At 45.2% G+C, this 17,328-nt stretch overlaps 1 protein-coding gene across 4 annotated transcripts in view; it reads right to left on the reverse strand.

Annotated features, from left to right (window-relative positions):
• The window catches only part of MAPK10 (mitogen-activated protein kinase 10), a 255,525-nt gene extending 238,442 nt beyond the window's left edge, over window positions 1-17,083 (reverse strand). For 2 of the 4 annotated variants that reach the window (XM_063136197.1, XM_063136200.1), the window contains exon 1: window positions 17,055-17,083. The gene's annotated coding sequence lies outside the window, so the exon portion shown is untranslated. Of the gene's footprint in view, window positions 1-16,743; window positions 16,871-17,054 lie in introns of those variants that run through there. The other 2 variants (XM_063136201.1, XM_063136198.1) reach the window with 1 other exon arrangement.
• Window positions 17,084-17,328: the final 245 nt, after the last annotated feature.

Genomic DNA, 17,328 nt, shown 5'->3' on the forward strand with positions numbered 1-17,328 from the left:
CTACGGGTGGTGTGGGCACCTATCCCAGCTTCTTCCCTCCTCCCTGCAAGTAGCGAGGCTCAGCAGAGGGAAGGAGCCAGGCCAGGGGAAGTCCAGGGACATTGGAGGTGGAGGGAGCAGGCTTTTTTGTTGTTGTTTTACTTACTTTGTGCTGGAGCTCAATTGTGCTCCACCTCCTGTTCTTTTTTTAAAAAAAATGGCAGCTGGAACTGGCATAATGTCCCTCTTCACTTCTGGAAATCCCAGGATCATCTCCCCTGTGTCCCTCTACACCCTTAGGTGTAGAAAGTTTCCCAGAGTGAAAAAGAGAGGGAGGGAGGGAGGGAGGGAGGGAGGGAGTTTGAATGGTGATCCAGGGAATGGAGGAGAGAAAAAGAGAGAGTGTCTAAGGATGGTCCTCTGGGGTAAAAGAGAAAACAGAGATGGGAAAATGAGTTGGCTGGCGGAGGAAGTAGGAGAGAAAAGACGTGTTTGCCTTCTGTTGACACAGAAAACTGTAGGTTCAAAGGAGCTGAGTATGTTGGGACTCAGAACCCACATCTGCTTTATACTTGGTCTTTTGGGGAAGTTATTTGCCCTTTGTGCACAGCTGCGCCTCCCATGGCAGCCATTTTGTGGTAGTGCCAACGGTTTCTCAAATTCTTAGATGTGCCCATGGGCCCAAAAAGGTTGGAGACCTCTGAAATAGAGAGTGCTTGTTCCCTGTACAGGACCCTTAGCCAGCCTACAGATATGAAAGTTTGTAATGGAGAAATCTTCTAAAGGTCACATTAGGGTAACACAAATTCCTCCAAAAGAAGTGGCTTGTGTGGTATTACAAATAAGTGCACTCAAGTTAACATGGAGCCTGTCATCAGATATAGCGAAAACCAATCTATCTAAAATTATTTCTAGGCAGCCGTAGACGTAGATTTGACTGCGTTCTGCTAGAGAAAAATGCAGTTCCTTAGAAATTCATTTGACCAACGGCCTAGGGCACAAGGAAGAGTCAGCTGTTCAATTGTTAAGTGTCACAGTCAGTAGTGTGTGTGTGTGTGTGATTAAGGTTCTTACATTTTCATGAGTGTTTCTGAAAGTCTCATGCAGTTTTGTCACTGTACAGTAAGGTCATTGTTCTGGCTTTCACGCCATCATAAACACATACAAAAAGAAAACCAGCATTTTGCATGCAAATAGCCATTTGCAAAATTTAAGCAGACTGTTACATATGCAGATAATTCCCTGATCTGCATGGAAAAATGCCAGGCTGATGAGGAAAATGAGGGATTAGCAAATCAATTATTTACATGCCTTGCTTGGGAGTTTAAATGGCCCCATTCAGAAGACACCTTAAACCACAGCATTAGCCATGGTGGTTAAGCCAGAATGCCTCATTCAGCATGGTTAAAGCCATGGTTTAAGGTGTCTTCTGAACACGGCCTGACTTTCTGTCTTAACCACCATGGTTAAAGCCATGGTTTAAAGTGTCTTCTGAACAGGGCCAAAGTAACGTTAAGTACAAACAACACAGTAGCAAAATGCAGACACTATACATAGGCGGTAGTAAAAGAGGAATACATAAAGTAGAGACAACACATGCTGTATTTTATATGATCTAATTTATAAGCTCTTACGCACTTATGTTTTCATATACCTGCAGAGGTTCCTCATCTGGGCGCCCTCCGTCTGCTCCCTCCTTCCTCAAGCGCTGGCCTTGAAGCTACCAGGGGCTTGCAGAGTAGGCACGGAAAGGAAACTTGTTATCTCCAATTTGTGATTGGAGATAACAAAGGGGTTGCCCAGCACACTGCTCCCAATCTCAATGGGTGGGGGGTGAGTAGTGCAAAGGGGAATCCCTTTGGTATCTCTGATCAGAGATCAGAGATAATAAGGGGATTCCAATTGGGAGAGGGACACATGGCTGGCGTCTGCTACCTGGTAAATCAGTGTAGAAAAATAAAATTTGGACAAGAAAATGTCCAAAACTTAAGAAATGCCCTGCTGGATCAAACCAAGGGTCCATCTAGTCCAGCTTTCTTTTCATACAGTGGCCAAACAACTGTTGACCAGGAACCCACAATGAGGGCATGTGTGCAACAGCAATCTCCTGCCCATTTCACCATTCCTGGCCAATGCAGATGCATCATATGCCTGCCAACTGCTTGGGCCAATGTTACACATCCTTGCTCCCATCTTTGAGGCCAGAACAGCCATTGTTTTAGGTAGTCCCAACTTCAGCCCATGAGGGTCTTGGGTCAAGCCCTGAAGTATGCTGGGAATCAAGTCAAGTCATGCATTACAGAAGACTGAACTTTATTATTTGTACAAAACCTCAGCCCACTGGGACTAACTGAAGAACAGATCTATGTTGTGTATTTTTAAGCTTTGAGAATCTCTACCGGACCTCACTTTCCACTGATCTAGTTGAAAATCCAGGTAGATGCTCTTGTCCTTGCACGTCCCTTGACCATTAGGCCCTGATTCTTTGAACCCAGTCAATAATTGGGGATGGGGGCGGAAGGCACTCTGCACATGCTCAAAGGCACTCATGTCTCTATCATCACTTAACATGCTCCCAGGCATTGGCACTGAAGACAGGAACGTTGTTTAAGAGTCAGACCTGACTGAAATAATGACGCCTGCATTTTGTTACTGACACAGAGATATTGCTGCTTATAAGATCCAGAGTTGAGTCCTGACATTCAAACGAAAACAACAGGTTCCTTCCAGGGCTGAGTGTGGCACAGATTAAGCCCTGGACTCAGGGCTAACACCAGGTTTGGAGGAGCAATCTTGGTGGCCCCTAGTTCCACCCTGGTCAGGTGGCCACTTGTGAATCATCATAAAAAGAGGGCATCACTACCACCAAAGGGGGGGGGAGGACAAAAGAACCATAACAGCTGTTGGCCAACAGAATTTAACACCTGGGGGACGTCTACACGTGCGCTTTACCCTGGGGTAGCTTCGGAGTGGTGGCAGGTGAGTTACATGACGCAGCTGCCACTCCAAAGGGATATAGGGGCAAAGCCCCAAAGCTCCGCTCTAAAAAAGTTGGGGACTTACCCCAACTTTTTTAGCTCGGAGCCAAGCTCAGAGCCTCTGTGGAGGCTTTTTAAGGGGAAAAATTTAAAGGGGGAAGGGGGCGGATGGGGGGAGAGGAATGGGGCAGACAGAGCACGTTCAGAGGTAGGAGAGCCAGTTGCCCTGTTCCTCCCACCCTCCCCGGTGCTCCCGGCAGCAGCAGCTGGGGAGAGAGGAACGGGGCAGCATGGAGTCAGCTGCTGCTGCCGGAGCACCAGGGAGGGTGGGAGGAACAGGGCAACTGGCTCTCCTACCTCTGAGCTCGCTCTGGCTGCCCTGTTCCTCTCCCCCCCACATCCCCTTCTTTCATTTTTAATCTTTAGATGCAACGCATCGCATCTCCCCTTCTTCCCCGCCCCCAGTTAGCTGTAAATGCGATCTTCCACATTTACAGCTAAACAAGCAAAAAAAAAATTCCCATTAAAAAAAAATCCCACTTACGACAGAGGAGGGGGTGCAGATGCTCCGAGGTGCCTCGGGTGGGCGGGCATTGTGGCGCCGCCGCCTATAAACCCACAACTGCACTCCTTCCCATGTAGACGCTGGGAAGGATCGTCAATGCAGCTGCGCCCTTGCTCACTCCGCCGGGCACAGCAATACCGCTGTCATATAGATAAGGGCCCGGACAGTAGACTGAACAGGTAGGCACACAGATTACCTGTGTGCAGCCTTCCGCACTATGGTGAGATGTATTGTCTTTCTGTTTAAATTATAATACTGATTTCTAAAGTTGCATCTAAGCATATAAATTAGCATATCCAATTTTTACACAAATTTGGGTCCTCTTTTATGGTAATGCAATTCCTTTTTCTTTCTTTTTTTCTTTTTCTCTTCTTTTTTTGGAGGGGAGGGTAATGCAGAAGTAGCCAGTCTACTTGTTTATAGTTCAGCTGAGCAAAACAAAACAATGCCCAAACTAGATCATCCACACATAAGCTGAACCCACATAGATAAATCCAGACAATACTTCACCGCAAACAAAGACCTAGGCAGGAGTTCACGAAGACATGATGTCGAAATGCAATGTACGTACACATTGTTGTGGTACCTTAAAGGCTAACAGATTTATTGGGACATAAAGCTTTTGTGGACTAGAGCCCTCTCCATCAGATGCATGAACAGTTCTCCTCCCTTGACAGATGTAAAGTGCACATTGATAGAGAGGGTGGAAATGGTAAACAGTGCAGCCAAAATGCTGTGTGATGCAAGAGCAATTCTATGCAAAGTTCAAAACTATATAAGAGTCCAGTGACTATTCATAATAGCTGGAATTGGCAATAAAGCAGTCTTCCTGGAGATGATTTGGCTAGGGGAGTGTTAACACCGGTAGCGGGAGAGAAATCCCTGCTCTTGACTAAGCCCGTATTACTTTCCCCCCCACTACAGACATTAAATGAACTGAGCAAAACGAGGAAGATAATGTTATTGCCAGTCACAGAAGTTGCAAATGGTCACTGTATAGATACATACTTGAGCTTTGCGTAAAAGTATCCCCTCTTAAATTTTATGGCCTTGCAGCCCCACTGTTCATGCAAAAGGTGCCATTTTTGTTACATAACAGACGAACATAGCTCCTGACTGGAAGGTTCTGTTGAACACTGGTTGAGAGCCAGTGTGGTGTAGTGGCTAAAGTGTTGGACTGGGAGTCAAAAACCTGGAGAAAATTATGCCTTTTCTGGTTGTTGCAATCTCTACAGCTGTGTGAAGCCTTGATGAATTACATACCGGCTGTGGGTTTCATTATAAAACCTGAAACTCTGCCAGATGCCTACGAAATGGGCTCAGAGCAGTCAATCTGCCAAAGGCATCTGGGTCATGACTGTGTTTTCTGTACTAAAGTCATCGGAGGCCATCAAGGTTCATCGATGTATCCTTCTCCTCCAAAAGGTTAAGAATCGGGGTTCTAACCCATCCTCCAAATTATTCACATCAAATCCATCTCAGAAAGATGCATGTCTGGAATATATATATATATATATATATATATATATATATATATATAGTATATATCGAGATGAATCTTTTCCTTCCCCCTCTCGTTCAGAAGCTTCTCCACTTATTTATATAATGAGAGATTTTCTCTGACTGCTTGACCTACACATTCATACAATGCCGTTACATTCAATAGCTGTCAGACACATGGGGCATCTGCTTGATCTCTTGCAATCTTGCAGACTATTTTAAATTTATATATATATAAAAACCTGTGGCAACCCTTGTGCTTTTACACAAAGCCATGTTTTAAATGAAACAGGGAAACAACTTGAAAGCAAAAAAAGTTGGTTCCCTAGAAATGTAAATGAGCTTTGGAGAAGAGGTGGGTTTTTTTATAGACACACTACTATCTACATAACAAAAATGTATATTTCAGTTGCATTCACAGAATTAACTTCACTTCTAATTTGCCTCTTATATGGTTCTTTAAAATGCTCAAAGTATTTCACATCCATGATCTCAGTCATCCTTACAGCAACCTTGAAAGACAGATCAGTATCAATAATCCCATGTTAGAGATATGGGACAGAAGCCAGAAGCCAGTAACTTGCCTAATGTTATCTATTGAGATCATAGCAGAGGGAATATTTGAACCATCAACATCTTGTTTCAGTTGGGATTCTGATTATGATGGGTGAATTATTTAGTCCAAAATTTCACCATAGATTTCTTTGCGCCTTGTCCACAACCATCCCCAGCCTGGTGCTATCCAGATGTTTTGGATTACAACTCCCAAGGTTCCTGACCATTGGCCATGCTGGCTGTGGATGATGAGAGTTGAAGTCCACAACATCTGAAGGGCACCAGGTTGAGGAAGACTAACCTAGTGCAACGTTGGCTCACATTCTTACAAATATATTTGCATCATATTATCTGCCCTATCATTAGGGGGCAATAGGGCTGTCCCTCGGAATATGTGGGCCTGTTTTCTATTATAATCTAATTTCCTCCCTCCCGACTCATATACAATTGCCTCCTACATCCTTTCTCTTACAAATGTTTCAGCAGAATCATTCAGGCTATACCTGCCATTAGATCAGAACCTTTTGCACTTCCAAATCATGAAGGCCACAGCGAGACCTAGGGTTTATCCTGGGATCATCCAGGGTTCGCCCCTGCCTGAGCACTGGATCCCCTGTGTGTCACCTAGATGAACAGGTTTGACCCCTGGACGATCCAGGGATAAACCTTAGGTCTAGCTATGGCCGAAGTCTCCCAGGATCTTCCTAGCAAATGCCTAGGTCCACAACCAGTGGAGTCTGGTGACTTCAATGTCAGTGGGACAGTGAATCAACTCCAGGTTTCATCATAACCACCCAGAACACTAAATGAGGAGTTTTGACTGAAACCCAAAGCGGATTCCCCACCCCCATCAACCATCACTGATCCCAACACTGTGAAAAGTAGAACCATAAACCAACACATCCATGTAGACCTCACTTTTTGAGAAGAGAAAGCAAGGGACGACAGCCCATATCTTACATGTAGAAGGGCCTGGGTTGAATCCCTGGAATCCCTTCTTTTAAGGGAAATACCTCTGCCAAGAGCCTAACCGCCACTGTCAGGGAGATAATACGGAGATAGATGGATAAGGCAGCTTATGGTCCTAGAATGTTATGAAGCAGAGCATAGGGAAGGAGGGAAGACAAAGCAGGTTATACAAACTCAATAGTTGCTACTCAAAAGCAGTAGTCGCAATATTTGATTTGCGGGATAGCAGGCCATTGAAATTTTGGCAGGTAACTAGGATGGGGAGAATATGTCCTTTCCAAAAACATAATACCAAGAAGATTATTTGATAATGGTTAAAACATAACCTCATCATCACCTCAACACTATAACACTGGGCCCATTCAGAAGACACCTTAAATCATGGCTTTAACCATGGTAGTTAAGCCAGAAAGTCAAGCAGTGTTCAGAAGACACCTTAAACCATGGCTTTAACCACAGTGAATAAGGCTTTTTGCTTTATTCACCAGGGTTAAAGCCATGGTTTAAGGTGTCTTCTGAACAGGGCCACTGAATAGCATATTTTGAGTACTGACCTGCTTTCACAGCATCTGGATGACTACTTCAAACTAAAATAAAGCCATGAGAACTGCCTGTGCTGATGTAGATCAAAGGTCTACCTAGCCCTGTCCTCTGTGTCTAGCAATGACATGCCCCAGTAAAGCTGACAAACGTACCAAGAAGGAGATAGCCAGCCATTCATCACTGCTCGCCTCCTGCAGTTCAATTTCAAAAGAACCTGGATATGGAGGCCAGATTTAGCTGGCATGGCGAACGGCCATTGATAGACCTAGGCCATAGCTAGACCTAAGGTTTATCCCTGGATCGTCCAGGGGTCAAACCTGTTCATCTAGGTGACACACAGGGGATCCAGTGCTCAGGCAGGGGCGAACCCTGGATGATCCCAGGATAAGCCTTAGGTCTAGCTGTGGCCCTATCCTCCATAAATATATCCAGCATTTATATTCAGTGAATTCATTGTCCAAATGTCGATCCTTATGTAGCCCAAAAAATGCCATCTATGCACAAGAGAGAAGAATCAGCAGGCTGGGGGAATCCCAAGGTTTGCAGAAGTATGGAGAATTGCCACACTGGCTGGGGATGATAGGGATTGTAGTTTAACATATCCAGAAGTCACCAGGGTGGTGAAGTCTGATCTACAGGAAGAGATTTACTTTATGACTGTGTTCAGAGAGGCACCAGGCCTGCTGGTGATCAAATCCCTACAGTTCTAAATCACAAAGAAAATGCTGCCATTTTAGCTATGAAATATCATTTATTTACCTAAGTAAAGGAGACCATTTAAGGAAGAGAATACAGATAAAGAGAATAGCCATCATTAATGGAATGTTGCCATATTAAGGACAGTTTTAAAAGGGGGCAATGGAAGTATATTAATGATTCTTAAAGCACGGCGAGTGCATTAAAACAAGGTCTATATTTTTCATAGCTGTCAAAAGCATTTGCTTATCTTGATCACTCCTCGTAGTAACATGCTCCACAGTAGTGAAACTTTGCTATGCACCGTTCCCCATTTTGGACTCCTTTGGACTGAAAAGCTGTGGGTAAACATTTCGAAATTAATATCATTGTTCTCATCAATGTATTCCTTTATCACCAGCTTCCCCCACTTGGTGTAGAACTTCAAAAGATTATTTGCCCATACTTATATAACTGTATAACAACTGTATTCAAGCTTTGTTTTTAAATGAACAAATGAAAGTGCCTCATAGCCACCGTATGCTCCCAGTAGTTCCGCATGGAGATATGGCCTAATTGGAGTCCACTGGGAGAAGAGCCTTCAGTGTGGTGGCCCCTTCTCTCTGGAACTCCATGCCTTTGGACGTCAGGCAGGCACCAACACTGTGCTGTTTTCAGCGCCTCCTGAAAACAGCTTTATTCCAGGAAGCCTTCCTTGACTGACCAGCCATGGTATTTATTAGTACTGTTATTAAAAGAATAATTTTAATAAGGTGTTTTATTCTTGTTATCTTTTATCTTTTTATTATTTTGTCTTTTATTGTTCTCCATTCCATAATCTATTTAGATGTGGAGCAGTATAGAGAAGTTGCAAATAAATAAATAAAATAAATGAATGAATAACAAATCAGGTATTTGGCCCATGTAGTCCAGCGTTATCTCCTCTGCCTGTTAGATGACCTCCAAGATTTCAGTTGTGGGTGGGGTGGGAAGCTTTCCCCAGTCAGCTTTAACAGGAGATGTCATTGACTGAACCTAGGCCCTTTCTACACCTAAGGATTATCCCAGGATTGTCCCTGCCTGCTCCCAGGATCCCCTGTGTGGTTTGGATGCACAGGGATGATCCCGGGATGATCCCAGCTATGGGCTCCGACCTGGCTTGGCTTGATGAGTAGGAGAAAGAGTCTATAGGATACACATGCACTCACAGATGGTTCAGTGTCAGGTAGAAAAGTGATCAAATCCATAGGGAGACATTTTTCTCCCTCTCTCAAAATACTAGAGCCCAGGTTCATCTCATGAAGTTGATTGGTGGGAGTTTTAGGACAGATAAAAGGAAGTACCTCTTCATATAGCACATAGTTAAACTATGGAATTCAATTCCACAAGATGTGGTGATGTCAACCAATTTAGGAGTTAGACAAATTCCTGGAAGAGAAGGCTATCAATGGCTACTAGTCCTGACAGCTATGTGCTACTTCCAGTATCAAGGCAGTAAACCTACGTACACCAGTTGCTGGGGAACATAGGTGAGAGGGTGCTGCTGCACTCATGTCCTACTCGTGTATTCCAGGTCAACAGCTGGTTGGCCACTGTGTGAACAGAATGCTGGACTAGATGGACTCTTGGTCTGATCCAGCATGACTCTTTTTATATTCTTATCCAGTAAAGCGCAATCAGGTCCAGGAGAGCAGGGTCACAGCAAGGTCAATTGTAGCATTTCCATACAAAGCGAGCTGTTGTCTCAGCAGGCGACTAAGGCCTTATGGAGGCTGGCAAGCTCAGAACCTTCAGAGACTTCACTCCTGCCGGATGGCTGGCTCTAATCCTTAAAGGGCCTATTGTTATTTCTATAGATGCAAACTCGTGATCATGGCTGAGGGACAGGAGATGCTGTGGAGGAGTCATTCTCAGAGTCTGAGGTTGAGATGTGGGCTATGTCCTCAGGCCTGAAAGGTATATGAGGGCGTGCCAAGGGTTTCCCCTGAAGTAGGACAACCAGTGGATCATCAGACTCTGCATCTTTCTCAGGGTATTGCTGAACCTGGACAAACCCTCTCTGAGAATCTTCCTGAACTGCCTTGTCAGGGCTTCTCCATAGCTCCAACTAGTGAGAAAGGTAATTTGGCATTTCTGTTCCTGTTTTGCCACTGAGCAATTTGGTTCCTTTCTAGTTCAAAGGCATGAAAGGGCTATATACTGTGCTGCAGTGCAGCTCACCCTGCTCCCACTCCACAAAGCAAAGGAGCTCTTTAGGAGTGACACTCGGCTCTGAGAGAATCTCCGGTGCCAGGGGAATTCTCTCGGGGGCACAATGACTTCAATGCCAATCTCGGCTGCCTACGTAAATATTTTGGGAACTCCAGCAGTCATCAGCTGCCTTTACATTTTTTCCAAGAACTCAGCTGTGCGTACTTGGACTGTACCAGAAAATCAAAGTTAAAACCATTTCTTACAAGCTAGGGGGAAATGAGCACTACAAGAAGCCAGGAAATGCTTAGTCCAAACACAACTTCACCTGCTACCAGTCAGTGTAGACCAAAAATGGGCAACTTGTGGCCCTCCAGATGCTTCGGCCAACAACTCCTGTTAGCCATAGCCAGCACAAGCAGTGGTGAGGAGAGTTGCAGGCAAAAAGATCTGGCTACAAGTTGCCCTCCAGATCCCTGGTATAGACAATACTGAGCTAATCTGGTTTGGTATACGGTAGCTTCCAATGTTCATAAACAACTCTTTCTCAGGCTCCATCTCTCTGTATTGCAGAGATAATACTACTACTGACTTACCTTATAGTGACCTTATAAGGGTTAGTAAAACAATGTATGTGAAATAAATGTGTGTGTGCGGCCTTAGCTAGACTGGGCTTTATCCTTTGGGCTCACTTTTTCCCCAGTCCTGGGCTGAGCCCAAGACCGCAGAACATGTGGCCCTTTGCCGCGATTACTCACGCAGAGCCAGGGGCGCTGTGCTCATCGGGGTTAGGGTGGGAGGAGTGGAGAAAGTAGTTAATTTTTTTTTAAAAAAACTTACCTTTAGCGCATGAGCATTCGTGCGCTCCGTCCTCTTTTTTAAAAAAAATTTAAAATGGCGGGCGCAACACCTCTCTTCCTGAGGTTGTCGTGCCTCACGTGTAAACAGAGGAGGGATCTCACGTTAATCACAACGCGAGATCTTCCCTCCTCCGTTGCGGACTATGATGTAAGTCTAGCTAAGGCCTGTATTTTAGATTTTGTATCCCTACCATTTGGCAGAATGAGACAATCACAGCAGGTTGCAGATGCTGGAAGATAGCAGCAAGGTGGCCCAGGAGAGAATTCTGGGCCATGTGGCTTGCCCTGTGCCCCCTAAACTAGCCTGCTGCCTTCGGGTATGGTTCAGGTTATTGTCCCATTGCCTATATTGAATATTTCTTTGACTGCCAGTCCAGTCAGCTTTTGTACATGGAATGGAAGGGGGTGCCATCTTGTTCTTTTCCTCAGCCAGAAAAATGTCTTGGGCAAGCCCTGTTGTATGCTCTAAATTGCTATGAAAACGCAGGGCAGTGCGCTTACTTTGTTCTACAAAGATCTTTGTTTTGCAAAGATAAATTATAGCTCTGGTTTAAGACCGATCAAAATGACCAAAAGCTGAGGGGGAGAAATAGGATTCAGCATATTCCTAAACCCCCTCAACTATCTCTTTTGCATTGCCACTAGTTCTAAAAGAGCTGCAAAAGCAGCCTTATATATTCCAAGCTTGGTGGTCTGGGCTATCGTCAAACACAGTTTCTTCATTACAGCAGAGTTTACATACCTCTAAAAGAATATTTTTCCCAGAAGTCCCTCTCTGTAAATGGTGCTACGGTAAGCACACACACACACACACACACATTAAGTCTTTGCAGCAAAAGTCAGCCTTGTTTTCGATTACTATGAAATCCAAGCCACTTCATGGTGGTTTTTAAGTGAATATGCCTGTAAGAATGTTGAAGGTAGGAGGAAGAGAGAAACTCAATGTCAATTACTTCTGAAGATGATGCTAAGAGAATGAAAAGGATCTGTGCTGCTGTTATATTCTTTGGGCTAAGCAGCCTCAGTCTGGCCAGTACTTGGGTGGAACGGAAGACTGACTGTAAACCCATATGTGGTGGTTTGTTATTCTGGCTTAGTGAACTACCTACTCTTTCCTTGTCACTCATTACCCCTAATGACTCAAAAAGACAGGAAGAATGTCATCAAATGCATCCATTGATATTGATGTCATGTACATCAAGCCTTCTCTAAAGCCAAGAAATGCTACAGGAATCTTCAGAGATTTTCATAGCAAGTTCTATCCTCAGTTTCATAAGATAGTTAAGAATATTTTAGGGCACAGTCCTATGCATGTTTAGACCTGGGGCGGAGAGGCGGCGGAGTCCTACAACTCCTAGCACCATTCCCCAGGTAGTCATGGCTGGCTGCGGAATGCTGAGAGTTAAAGGACTTTTTATGTCTAAATGTGCATAGGTTTGCACCCTTCAGAAATAAAAGACGGCAGATGATAGATAGAAAGATAGATAGGTGCTCCACATCTGTTTAACATCTGTTCAAATCAGGTGTAAAGGAGGATTTTTCATAGTCAAAACCCTGATTTGAACTTTGTGCTGATCTTAAACAGATGATTTATTTGCTCCTGCCTGTTAATTGAAGAACAGCACAATCCAATGCATGTTTACTTAGAACGAAGTCCCACTGTGTTCAAATGGGTCTCATTCCCTTGAAAGGTCTTTAGAATTGCAGGCAAAAGCTACACTCCTATGCATGCTTACCTGGGCCTAAACCCTGTGGAATACCATGAGACTTACTTCCATTAAACATGCATGGGATTGCACTGTAAATATGCACAAAGGAAGCCATAATGTTGTACTCATACCTTTCTTAGGGGGTTCCAGTGAGCAGTGGTTGGCCACCGTGTGAACAGAATGCTGGACTGGATGGACCCTTGGTCTGATCCAGCATGGCTCCTCTTACAGTATGTTCTTATGACTTACAGCAGAGTTGTCTTATGCAGAGAAAGCGTGGCAATGCAGCATTTAAAATAATTAAATTAAATAATTTAATACATTTAGTATTGGAAGCAATACGCGAAAACTAGAGCCAGTTTAAAAAAAGTTCAGATCAACTTATTTTATTAGCGCTTTTATACATATCTTCAGAGAATCAGTGATGTCCACCAATTTGGGCCTTAGCTAGACCTAAGGTTTATCCCGGAATCAACCCGGGGTCATCGCTGTTAATGTAAATGACACACAGGGGATCCTGGGAGCAGGCAGGGATGACCCTGGGATGATCCCGGGATAAACCTTAGGTCTAGCTAAGGCCTCAGTTAGCTTTAAAAGGGGGTTGGATAAATTCTTAGAAGAAAAGGCTATCAATGGCTACTAATCCTGATGGCCAAGCCCAACCTCCAATATCAGAGGCAGTAAGCCTATAGACACCAGTTGCTGTGGAACATGGGTGGGAGGGTGCTGTTGTACCATGTCCTGATTTGTTGGTCTCTGGTTGACAGCTGCCTGGCCACTGTGTGAACAGAATGCTGGACTAGATGGACCCTTGGTCTGATCCAGCATGGCTCCTCTTAGGTTCTTAAGCCACCTTGTATAGTGAGCCCAGCCATTAGCTCTTCAAGCTCCATTATGGTCTACCCCAGCCTTCCCCAACCTGTGGCCCTACAGCTGTGTTGGACCACAGTGCTTATCCTTCCCAGCTAACATGGCCATTGAGTGTGCTGGAGTTGCGGTCCAACACATCTGGAGAGCATCAGGTCAAGTGACGGCAAGTGAAGTCCCCAAGTCTTTCCAAGCCCAGAGATCTTTTAAGGACCCTAACACTGGGTCCTAACACTGAGCTATGGTCTGTCCTGTGTAAACAGACAACATAATATTGGTAATATTAACAGCTGTGTAAAGGACTTTTCAATATGGTGGTCAGCGGTGCACTGGAGCCAAGGTTGTAGCACCAGCACTTTTATTAGCAGAGACACTGATGTCATCTGCCACCCCTGTCAGAATTCCCTGTTCCCTCCCAGCTACCCTCACCATAGGGTGGGGGGAGGAATGAATTTTCTCAGCATCAATTCACTGCTCCTTGTTGTCATGTAAAATATTTTGGGGTGGCTTGATCTTGAATGGCAATTAAGACCCATTAGCTTTACAAAAGACCTGCTCCCAGCAAATGAAAACTCCTCCAGCTGGTTTGCTGGTGTGGATCCACACAGCTGCCTGTCATTTTGGACTCTCCTTGGAGGTGTGGCTATGGGGATCCTCATGATGAGTGCCTGCACTTCCAAATTTACCACTTTACTAATGACAGTGGTTAGAGTTTTATTTTTATTTTTAAAAAATCACATTTGTATCTGATCTTTCCTCCAAGGTGCAGGGGGCTTGGATGTAATCCCATCTGATCCGCACAACCCTGTTGGGTAGTTTAGGCTGAGCTATTGGTTGGGCCAAAACCAGGCAGGGCGCAATCCTATGCATGCTTAGGCGGGAGGGGGGAACCCTACAACTACCATTAAGGGGAATGCTGGCTGGGGAACATGCATAGGCTTGCGCCTGCAAAGAACTTTTTGGTTGACTGGGGATTTGGCTCCAGATCTGCTTGGACCAAGTCCAAAACCCTCTGCCTACTACACCACAATGGTTCATGTGGCCATTGCTGTGTGCGATTCCATGTTGTGCGTATGTGAGGTTAACATGCTGGTTGGTGCCCTTTGAGCTCCATTGCAACTCCATGAGTCTTTGAATGGGATCAGAATTTTTCAGTAGGCAGCAAATAATCAAGATCATAACAACAACAACAACAACAACAACAACAACCCAAACGATTAGGCCCTTTAATAGTCCCCCAAATCCCACCCACCCCTGTACAAATCTGAATTTGTATTGCCTTGAACAACAATTTTGCCTTCCAATCATTGACCCCTGTGTACTAGGAAGCCATTAAATAATGCCTACAAATATACCAGCAACACACACACACACACACACACACACACACACACACACACACACTCATCCCTTCTAGGAGCCACATAAACTGCCTCTCCCAGAATATACAAACACATACACACACCTACCTCCGAGAGGGAGAGGACCGTTTTTCTCATAGTCAGCATGCAAGCAGAGATAGCCAAAGGCAGCTAGTATTTCTGCACTAAATGATTCCTCTCCCTCCCCACCCCCGCCTTGCCCTCTTCCAAATTATTCTGGTATTACAAAGCCCCTCCCTTGCCCCCCACCATATGCCACAACAACAAACAGGATGTTTGCAAAATATTCTGCGCCCTGAAAGAGCACGACAGAATAGGAATCCGGGGGGGGGGGGGCTCTTGATTTAATTGCTCAGATCACACCTCCTCTGTCGTTCATTTAATAACCATGGTGGAGGGGGACAGAGCCAGGAGCTTTAAACCAGAAAATGTGCAGGTATAATTTAGGGTTGTCAGATGTTCCTTGCTTTATCGGCATATCTTACCAGAACGGGGGGGGGGGGAGGGCAGCCCCTGTTCCATACCATTGGCTCTCTCTACCATTCCTTTGTTTTGAAACGTTGATCCAGCAAACCTATGGATGAAGCTACCTTATGGGGCAGGAATGAAAATACCACAAGTGTGAGAAGGAAACACAAAACTCAAGTAGACATCGCATGTGTGTGTGTGTGTGTGTGTGTATATATATATTTCTCCCATGACAGTAACTGTTTCTTGCGTGCCCCAAAGATCCTTTGCTACGTTTCCACATTCTCGTGTTGTTCGAATCAAGCCTGTTTGCATGTGGTGATCAACCCCATCACTGTCTGTCTTCCCCGTCAGCAGTACAGTTTCCCACACACCCCATCTTTATTGGCCTTGCATGAGAAGATCAGCAACCCAGAAACTGCCAATACAGTCAAAACACTGGAAATACCAAGCGGCAGATTCTCCACTATTACTGTTCCCTGGCCACCTTCACTCCTTCCCTTTGAAAAACAAAAAAGCGACCCTGGTTCTGTATGTTCACAAGGCTCTGGGGGGGTGGGGGAGTCACTGAGAGCTGGGTGAGAGGTTGGGGGAAAAACCTGCATTGAAGAAACAGCGAAGCTATGCAGCAAAAGGCACCCATGTAAACAAGCCTATGGTCAGGGAAAGACTGAGGTTTCACCGTCACCCCCAAAGCAAGCCTCCTCATTAGACCGAGAGGAAAGATTTTGACCTCCAAGAGACAGGCATGCAAAGCCTATGTATCTTTTAATAGGGGCCGCATTGCAGAAGAAAGAAAATGCTATCTGAACATTTTGTCCTATTGTAATAGCCAGGCTGTCAGAGGCTATTCCGGTACAGCTACATTGATTTCACTGCAGTCTTTAGAAGAATTTGTAGGATGTCCCTTCACAGCAGATAGCCAAGATATTCCTCACCACCACCCCTCAAACCCCATTAACAGTTACCCTAAATAGTGTATCTACTTCTTTTTAAAGCATCTTCCACACACACACACACACACACACACACACACACACTTCATAGAAGTGTTATGCAAGTCAACAGGGGTTTTGTCTTTAGAAATTACTTCCCAGGGAAAACACTTGGAATTTTCCACACTCATCTTCACCTCTGAGTCATCAACAATCCCCATACATATCCCACCAACATACTTTTTCTAGAGACATATGCTTCTGATCCCTTTTCACATGTACCATTACTGGGGTGAATGGGGGGGGCATCTCTGAGAATTACGGAAGGTTTTAGAAGTACCCTAAATAGGATAGGATGTGACGCACAACCCGTCCCCATGCACATTAATTTTGAATAATAAAAATAAAATATATATTAAAGAATGGGGGCCACAGCGTGTTCAGAGGACAAGGAGACCGAGAGCGCCACACCACTGTTTACATCCCCAGTTCACATCTGCCCAGTTTCCGTGCACAATTCGAATCACCTTAAACCACCACCCCCAAAAGAGGCATGCAAAATACTAACCCCAATACAAGCTCCCAAAGATGTTCCTCCAGTTTCCAGCGGTGCAGCTACTGCCTTCTGGCTTCTGTTAGCAGTTTACTTCATGAACCTGCCTCTCGCCCGCCCACCCCCTACACACACACACACACACACACACACACACACACACACACACACACTCCTCCCCCTCCCCTTTATTATTTTTAACAGCAATCAATATTCATCACCCCGCCTCCGCCTCCGCCTCCTCCTCACAAAGACAGGGTGGCGGTTGTGTTGTTGTTTTGTGAAGCCCAAGAAACCCCTCCCTCCCAGCCTCCTCCATCACCTACCATTCCGTGCCTTGCGGACTAGCCTCCTGTGGGGTGTGGGTGGGGGGGCGTGTGTTTTCCCCTCGAGCGCCGCCGGGACCTTACGTGGTCTTTGGAAAGCACATTCCAAATGGGGAAAGAGGGGGGGGCGGGGGATAAAAAAAGATGGGGCGGCCAAGAGAAAGAGAGATGATTGAAGTGGGGAGGGGGGAGAGAGAAAGAGATCCGATGGGGTGGGAGGGGAGACGTAGCCGGCGTGATGGGCAGGTGGCAGCGAGGCCACCCGATGGAAGGC

The sequence above is a fragment of the Elgaria multicarinata genome, chromosome 10, assembly GCF_023053635.1.
Source record: "Elgaria multicarinata webbii isolate HBS135686 ecotype San Diego chromosome 10, rElgMul1.1.pri, whole genome shotgun sequence".
NCBI classification, from domain to species: Eukaryota; Metazoa; Chordata; class Lepidosauria; order Squamata; family Anguidae; genus Elgaria; species Elgaria multicarinata.